Source organism: Sarcophilus harrisii, chromosome 5 (genome assembly GCF_902635505.1).
Source record: "Sarcophilus harrisii chromosome 5, mSarHar1.11, whole genome shotgun sequence".
Taxonomy (NCBI): domain Eukaryota; kingdom Metazoa; phylum Chordata; class Mammalia; order Dasyuromorphia; family Dasyuridae; genus Sarcophilus; species Sarcophilus harrisii.
In genome coordinates, this window is record NC_045430.1 from 1294450 (window position 1) to 1303246 (window position 8797).

At 52.1% G+C, this 8797-nt stretch overlaps 1 long non-coding RNA gene across 1 annotated transcript; it reads right to left on the reverse strand.

The window, feature by feature from the left end:
- Positions 1–5960: 5960 nt before the first annotated feature.
- On the reverse strand, positions 5961–8522 carry LOC116419283. The gene is made up of 2 exons (XR_004229550.1): positions 7017–8522; positions 5961–6735 (listed from the first exon to the last, which is right to left on the reverse strand). It is a non-coding gene; the product is annotated as an uncharacterized LOC116419283 (long non-coding RNA).
- Between the last annotated feature and the right edge of the window lie 275 nt (positions 8523–8797).

Genomic DNA, 8797 nt, shown 5'->3' on the forward strand with positions numbered 1-8797 from the left:
GACTGAGTGAAGAGCTCTTGCCTTTAGGGATCCCGAGTACATTTGTTTATCCGATGGCCACGTTTCATGGGCCTGAAAGTTGTTTCAGAGAAAGAGGAGGTGGGGCAAAAAGGGTTCATTTGGGCCCTGAGAATCAGGGCAGATATTAAAGAAGCCAGTTGCCCAACAGGATGACCCCATCATGGGGTTCTGGAGGGCATTAGCCAGACGTGTAGACAGGCTTTCTAAAAGGAAATATCAAAAAAGTTTAAAAAAAATAAATCTAAATATGTTTATGGATTGACGTTTCCTGAGGAGTTAAGCGCCAAGGAGGAAGAGGAGGGCTTGCTGGGGGCGGAGAAGGGGTGCTGTTTGCTCACACCCCAAACTAGAAACCGGCCAATGACTCCCACCCCTTCTTCTGGCGGAGCTGTCCCAGACGGGCTGGGAATGCCTCTCACCGCTAGCGGCCTTCGAATGTCAGTTGGAAAAGCGTATAAAGCAGAGGGGATTGTTGTCAGGGAGGGCCTGGATGAGCTGCTCTCTGAGACCCCGGGTACCTCAGATATTCTTGGATCCCGGGAAAGCCGTAGCAGCCTGTCCCCAGCCGCCCTTGCTTTAACACCACACAAGTGGATCTGGGGACACTTGATCGCCCACAAAAGCGAGGCAAATAGCAGCGGTGACGTGGAATGCATCCAGGGCAGGTCTCGGCCCCAGAGCCGAGTGTGGACACAGCTGTCCCGCTGCCCCACGCCCCCTCCCCTTCAGGATCTCCCGGCTGCAGGAGATGGCGCAGGCAGCGCCCCCCACCCTGGGAACCGGGAGGACCTGCTGGAGCCCAGACTTTACCTGTCTGCTGCCATGGTGATAGGAACACACAGCCCCCGGGGAACAGGTGGTGAGCATTAACCAGGAACCCGGCCCGGCCCCTCTCTCGGCCTCTCAGCCCAAGCCTCAGGACAGAGAGCTCTGAGGGAGGCAGGGATGTGGGGGCGGGGCCGGTGAAGCGAGGGGGAGAGCGTGACTATGTGTGAGTGTGAGTGTGTGTTTGTGAGTGTGAGTGTGTGTGTGAGTGTGTGAGAGTGTGAGTGTCTGTGAGTAATGTGAGTGAGAGTGTGTGTGTGAGAGTATATGACTATGTGTGAGTGTGTGAGTGTGTGTGAGAATGAGTATGTGAGTGTGTGTGTGTGTGCGAGTGAGTGTGTGTGTGACAGTATGTGACTATGTGTGTGTGAGTGTGTATGTGTGTATGAGTATGTGACTATGTGTGAGTGAGTGTGAGTGTGAATGTGTATTGTGACTGCACTGAACTGAGGTTCTGAATGAGAAAGAAAAGCAATTCTGTGGAACTGAAAAGACCTTTCTTAGATGCTCCTCTGTGCCAGGTGCTCCAGGGGAAGCTCTCCCTAGAAGGGAAGGCCGGGGACATCAGGGACCCTGAAGGGAGCTCAGCACAGGACCCGGCACATTGTAGGCAGTTCATAAACGCTCTCTAATGCACAGGCTGATTGAGAGGGCCGTGAGTTTGCGGCTTCCCCCCCCCCTCCTTGGGCCTGATTTTACCCATTAGGGTGAGTCTCCAGACATCAGGAGCAGCCAGGCAGCAAAGGCACAGAGGGAGGAAGCCACGCTGGGGGGGGGGAGGGGGGACCAGGGGAAGGAGATGCTAGGACACGGGGATTCTTGGGGAAGTAGGATTCTGTGGGGAGGACGGGCCATGCTCCCTCACAGGGGGGGGGGGGATCCCAGACCTTCAGACTCCTCTGCAGCATCTCGGGGTAACCCAGGATAGGGCTTGGAAAGGAGACTGCGGGTGTTTGCCCCGCTCCCCCGTACCCTATTTTCCTGATTATGGGAGCGGGGCAGGGGGTGTTGGGGGCTGACCCACAATGACACGAGTGATAGATCCTTGGCCAGGGCGGAATGCTTTCAAAGTTGTCGTAGATTAGTCTTTCCCAGTGATGACCAAGGATGCTCCTCCCACCCTGAGACACCGGCCCTCAGACAACGACCAAGCACTTCCTTCATTTCCTTCGTGTCAGAAAACGAAGGGAGGTGGAAGGAGCCCCTGTCCTCGGTGGCTCAGCCGCTGGCCTCAAGTGAATAAAACTTAGTGCTGAGAAGGAGAGAGGGAGGGAAGAAAGAAGAAAACAAGCGAGGGAAGCTGCAGAGCCCAGGGACCACCAGCAGGGGGCAACAGAAAGGAATAATTGAGACAGGCGTGTGTGTGTGTGTGTGTGTGTGAGTGTGTGTGTCTGTGTGCACTGAAAGTCTCTGATTATCTGAGGGTCCCAGACCCTCCTGCCTGTAGCACTGGGAGCCCTCCAGGAAGTCACTCAGGAGGCAAAGCGTGTCTGCTGTGAACCCCCTGAATAAGTGTCCACACTCACACCCCCTTTTTCCTTTCATCAGGATGCTTACCAGCTCCCAGGGAGCTCCCAGGGAGAATTTATCCCCAATTCTCTAATACTTTAAGGCTTAGAAATGAGTTCCCTGCCAATATTCTCATAAGGAAGAAACTGAGACCCAGAAGCCTGAAGAGAAACAGGAAAAACTGCTGATCCTTTGATGGTGCAGAATTTTTCCACCAGAGACCCTGAGAGGGCACGGGATGACTGCTCTCCTCTCCCCAAATATTTACGTGTAAGGCCCATAGAGCCCAAGGGGCTGGGCCAACAATGACCATTAGGCACCTCCCGTGTGCCCCTCCTCCCCCCCCCCCCCCCCCCCGTGCTATGTGAGGTTACAGAGGAAGTGCCCCGTTGGGCCCTGCTCCCCATGTAATAAGGGACAGAAGAGGCAGATGCCGGACAAGACGGCCTCCTTTGCCCTTTCTACGAGGAGGTCCCTCGGTGGGGACTTCAGGGCAGCCAAGGAGAAGATGAGGAGGAAGAGAATTCTGGGTGTGGGGGAAGCCACTTGTCAGGGGGTGGGGAGGGCCGGGTTGTGCAAGAAGTCTGGAATGGGGGCAGGTTATGAAGGGCCTTAAATATCAAAAAGAGTGTATATTTGATCCTAGAAGTGACAGGGAGCCCCGGGGAGTTTAGAGCCTTTAGTGTAGACCTTTACTTTAGGAAAATCACTTTGACAACAGAGTGAAGGATGGCTCAGAGATCAGGACACTTTGGGCACAGGGGCTGCCTCACAGGACAGGTGGCTCAGTGGATAGAGGACCTTGAGATCTAATCCAGCTTCAGCCACTGCTTTAGTTGGGTGACCTTGGACAAGCCTTTTAAGCTCTGTCTGCCTCAGTTTCTTCATCTATATAATGGGAATAATAATAACACCACCTCTTTCCTTGGGTTATTGTGAGGAGCAAATGCTTATAAATTGATATGCAAACCTTAATGCTCTGTATCAGTGCTAGGGAATGTGTCAAATGGGAATAAGAGTAACCCCTCCTCCAAGGTGCTCAAGGAGGCAAGAGGTAGATTATCATCGTGTCATTGAGCAAAGATGGGTGGAGACTGCCCTCATTCACAAAACCCTCCTTTTATGTGGCCCCCTGCTCTGTCACAAAGGGCTGGCCTGGCAGCTTGGACATGAGGCCTTGAAGCTGAGATCTACCCTTGGCCCACTTGAACGGCTGAGGCCGTGGCCCATGCTGGGCTTAGGTGTCCCTATCTGTCAAGCAAAAGGGCTGGCTACTTTGGCACTCTAAAATAGCAGCCTAAAATCTGGGCTCGAAGCAAAGCCAATCCCAATCCCAATCATAATTTCCCTGTTCTAAGTCCCCTCCCAGCCCTGACATCCCTGGTTCTAAGCCCCCTCCCAGCCCTGACATCCCCAGTTCTGTCGTCTCTGAGCCTGCATCAGTAGAAAGACAGAAAAGCTCTGGCCCTTTCTCGGCCGGGCCGGGGCTGACCTTTTTTTGCCAGGAGCGCCAAAGCCGATCTCCGGGGCCGCTCTGAGGAGCTTTCTTGGGGTGGACGTGCAGGCTTGCCCACAGCCACTGATCATTGGGCCCAGCCCAAGGCGGAAGGGCAGCTGTCCGACCCAGCAGCCATGAAACAGAACCCTAGAGGGGTCCTGCGGTTGGAGGCCCGGAACAGGATGACCTCATTGGAACGGGCTTGGGGGAGCTGGAAAGCCCCAGAGCCGGGCTGGGAGGGGGCCAGGGTCGCCACCTGGACGCCCGGGCTGAGGGCTGAGCTCATTGCTGGTCCTGCCTTCCAGATGAGGCCGTATTTTCCCAGAGAGCCACTCCTCCGGGGCCTGGAGGAGAAGCAGATGTGGCAGGTTTGTAGCCCCCTTCCCCAAAGCGAGGGAAGCTCCCTGTCCCTCCCCAGCCGGGCCCTGTTGGAAAAAAACAGCGAATGACCTCATTTGGACTGAGCTCCACGTGGCCTTGGGTGATGTAACCCCAGCTCCTTCTCTGCAGGCCCCCTGCTCTGATGGCTTCTGGCTCCTGCTCCCATTCCCCATCTCCCCCAGAGATCCTCTGTCCTGGGGCCCGAGGGCTTCCCTGGGAGGGGGTGCAGAGCCCGGTCACACCCCCACATCCCAGAGCGGGAGCCCCTCTGGTGTCTGGGAAAGGAGGTGGAAGCAAGAGCGAGGGGCCGGACAAGCAGCCCTGCCTGGGGGGCTCCCCCGGGAGGGAAGGGACACTCAGACACCCATTCAAGCTGCCAAGCTCAGACCACGACTTCAGTCATGGAGACGGCTCAGAGAATCCCACATTTGTCCAGTCACACAGCCAGAAAACGCCAGGAAAGGGGGATGAGACTACTATCTCACACAATTGCTGTCTAGAGCTGTGGCCCAAGTTCCCAGGCAGGTCCGAAAGGATGCCCCAAAGGGCTAACGAATGTCTCAGTTATTTAGGAGCCAGAAGGAAAAATGGGTCTATGAGGGAAAGTGGGTAAAAGATCATAGTGGCTAACAACAAAATCCCAAATCCGAAGCTGGAGGCTGGAATATCCCCATTGCTTAAAGAAAGTGGGGAGGATTGGCTGCAACAAGAGTCCATCAAGTTGGGGGAGCTGGTCATTGTAGTCAAGTCTTTGAAGCTACTTCAGAGTCAGAAAGAGTAGAGGGATTAACTTTGTCCTTGTCCCCAGCAGCAGGGGAGAGGGGAGGGGAGGAAGGACTTCCCAGACAGCCTTCAGAGAAGGAAGGCTCTCAGTCCTTGGGAAGAGGTTCTTCACTCCTGGAAGTCTTCAAATTAAGATTTGTGGGGGAAGACCACGAAAGACCCTTTATACTCAAGGGTGGTTGAAATCCATAGAAAGGTGATCTGGAACGGGATGCTGGGATTATAGGGTCAAGGGAGCTTTGGGAGACTCCATATTCCTTCCCAGGACAATGGGGGGGGGCAATCACACTTGAATCGCCTCCATTGTGGGGTTAATGAGAGGCTCAAATTGCCACCTCGAGAGCTTGGGAGGAATGTCAGCCCTTGGCACTGAAGTTCTTAGGAATCTGATAATGATGGGATCGTGTTATTTCTGGAGGAGATGCTGCCCCACCTGCCCTTCCTTCAGAGTTGTGAAGGTCAGGGCTATGGGAGCCCAGCACAGTGGGAATCCTTCACTCAGAACCAGCCCGCTTTCATTTGGCAGTCAGGGAGGAGCTGGCACAAGCCCTGGCAAGCCTGGGTGACCGCCGGGCAAAGCAGAGTCCTAGATGCTGAGTCATGGCTCCTCCACCAAAGCCCCACAGGTAGGAGTCAGAGATTGCTCCAGACCTGAGACCCCTCTTCAGTCCCTGTCCCTCCCTCTAGGACTAGACTTGTTCTTTCTGTCTCATCCCCAACACGCAGGGAAGTTGGCAGAGAGGGGGGCAGGTAGAATTGAACTATGGCACATTTTGGAACAATGCAAGGAAAAAACGAGAGCAACCCCAAAGTGGAATGGGAAGGGAGGCAGGGGAAAATTTGGCTAACTAGTTGGGCTTCATAGCCTGCTATCCACCTCGAGGAAGGTCTATCCTGAAGTCTGTACTGTTCAACATTTTATTTAAAAAATTTTTTAAATGTGTTTTTTGAATATCTAGACAGAATTTATTGTATTCGGTTGAACTAAAACAGAAAGAAAAGGAAAAACGGGAAAAAAAGGATACAGTATTATGCTTAAAGGCCCTCTATATAATGAAATAAAAATAATAAATATACAGGCAATGAATGTCAAAGAATCTAAACACTTCAAGGAAAGTTAAGTGAATTATGGTGATAAATAGATAGAAAAAATATAATAGTAGGATTTCCCAATATACCCTTTACAGATATAAGCAGAAATAACAGAAAAAAAATAAGAAAGTGAATGACCTGCTCCTCAACATTTTAATCAATGACTCAAACTCAGAAAAAAAAATTCTAAAATCTGAAGATGACACTGAATTGGGGTCTCTCCCCATGGTTGGGAGCAACCAAAAAGAGCTCAAGAGGCTAGAATGATGGGAGTCACATTAATAAAATGAAGTTGAATAGAAATAAATGTAAATTTCCTCATGGGTTCAAATAGTCAGCTTTACATATGATAACCCAAGATTTGGCGAAATGTCTCCAAGTTCAAATTGAATGAGGAATCTGTTTATCAGCCTGGAGGTTCTCCATTCTCAGGGCCAACTTCCAGAAAAAGGCTGAAGTTGTCCAGGTTTTGACCGGGCTCCTCCAGGTTTCTCACCTCCCTGCCCAACCAGCCCCTCCTCCCCAGGCTTCCAGATCCACCAGACATGGTGCCACGTTGATACTCACCCAGTAACGTCTCCCCCCAAGTCTAGCCTGGCCACGTTATTGTGAGCCCATGCTCTCTCCTAGAACAGAAAGAGGTCCATTAGCACAAGCACTCAGATCAAAGTGACTCTATCACAGTACCTCATATAAAAAGTTTATTATCTTCTATTAAAAAATAGAACTGAACTGGCTACTGCATCTTTCTAAACTCACGGGGAGCCTACAATGCACTCACGGCCTAGCTCAGATCCCAATGCTTGGTTGGCTTGAGTGGACTGGGCATGTGCTCCCACGGTCCTAGAGCACTCGCCGGCCCCCATCCCCCATCCCCAGTGACCCAGACTGTTAATGAGGTCATTACCTGCCAGAGGCAAGCCCAGGAGTCTGCCCTTTCACCTTGGAGCAGCAGTCTCATGTACCAGCTGATGGCTCCCAACCATTGCTGGTCATTCCTGCCCCAGGTCCTGGTGGCTCATTGGAATCCAAGAGTTCCTCACTTGGTGCAGGAGGCATCCCTCGGGCCGGAACCCTCAGGGAGACCCTTCCTCCTTCTCCCCTCTGGTGAATGCCAATTGGGTGGGAGCCTGAATCTCTGGAAGACTGGAGTCCTGTGGATAAAGGGTCCTGCTGGTCTGGCTAGGCATCCAGGGCACTGGGCTATCGTGAACCGTTTTGGACTGTGGGGGCAGGAAACCCAGATTTCAGCTCTGGCTTTGGCAGTTGGGTGGGCAGTGGTTACAGTGCCCATCCTGCAATGGGGATGACCTGAGCTCAAATGGGACCTTGACTAGCTGGGTTTCGCTGGGCAAGTCCCTTCAGCCCATCTGCCTCAGTTTCCCCCTCTGTAAAAGGAGGAGGTGGACAAGAAACGGCCAAGCTCTCCAGTATCTTTGACAAGAAAACCCCAAATGGGGTCACAGAGTGACTGGAAAATGACCGAAGAACAAAATCACAGGAGCTCCTCCAGAGGGAGGTCTGGGGCCCGTCGATATTTTTAAGTCAAGTTTTTGTTCCTCATCCCTCATGCTTGGAAGGCGCTACCGCAGGTCGGGCACAGAGAGTGCCTGTGAACATTTGGAGGGAAGATGCCTCTAAATTTGGGCATCCCACATTTCTTTTGAGCTGCTGCGATTCCGCTTCGCTCACAGAGCACAGCGCCTTCTTTGATGTGGGCACACCATGCTGGGCGGTCCTGGGCCCGGGCTCCCACAAAGACCTTGGGAGCACCCTGTACCATTTCACAAGCATGTGAAGACTTCCCACCAGCAAAGTGGGAAGTGAGGCCAGTTCGTTCCAGGGGCCGTGAAAACGGCGCTTCAGATGGGTCAGGCGTTGAAGGCGCCGGGGTCACAGGTCTCCCCAGGGCATCAGCGGTCATTCTGACATGTCCTGCTGCTGGACTTTGATGACTCAGGAAGAGAGAAGGAGGCTGATGACTTTGTGCAGCTCTGTCTCACTTAAATCCAGTTCCTGCACCAGTCTCCATCATCAACCACTGTTGTGTGATTCTACTCTTATGATTTTACCTCCCTTCAAGTCCTGTAATCATGGGGGAGTGACCAAGCAGCGAGAGCTGTGGTCAAAACACTGCACCAGGTGGCCCAGGGCATAGGGTCTTCTCACCAGACTGAAGCAATAGTGGGATTTGGCAGCCCCTGGGTGTCTGGGTGACCTTTAAAAAACAACATTAATTTCCTTCCCATTATATGTAAAAATAATTTTCACATTGGTTGTTTTTTTGGTTTTTTTAAGTTTGGAGTTCTAAAATCCATCTTTCCCTTCCTCCCTTCCCCACTCTGACAGTAAGCAATCTAACAAAAACTATACATGTGCAATTATAGGAAACATTTCCATATTAGTGGAAGGAAGGAAGGAAGGAAGGAAAGAAAGAAAGAAGGAAGGGAGGGAGAGAAGGAGAAAAAAAAGGAAGAAAAGCAGGAAAGAGGGAGGGAAGGGGAAGGAGGGAGGGAAGGAAGATTTCAGTTTGTATTCAGGCAATTCTTTCTCTGGAGCTGGATAGATTTTTCATCTTGAGTCCTTTGGGATTGTCTTGGATCATTATATTGTTAAGTAAGATTGGCTAAGTCAGGGTAGCTAGATGGCACAGTGGACAGAGCACCAACCCTGAAATTAGGAGGAGCT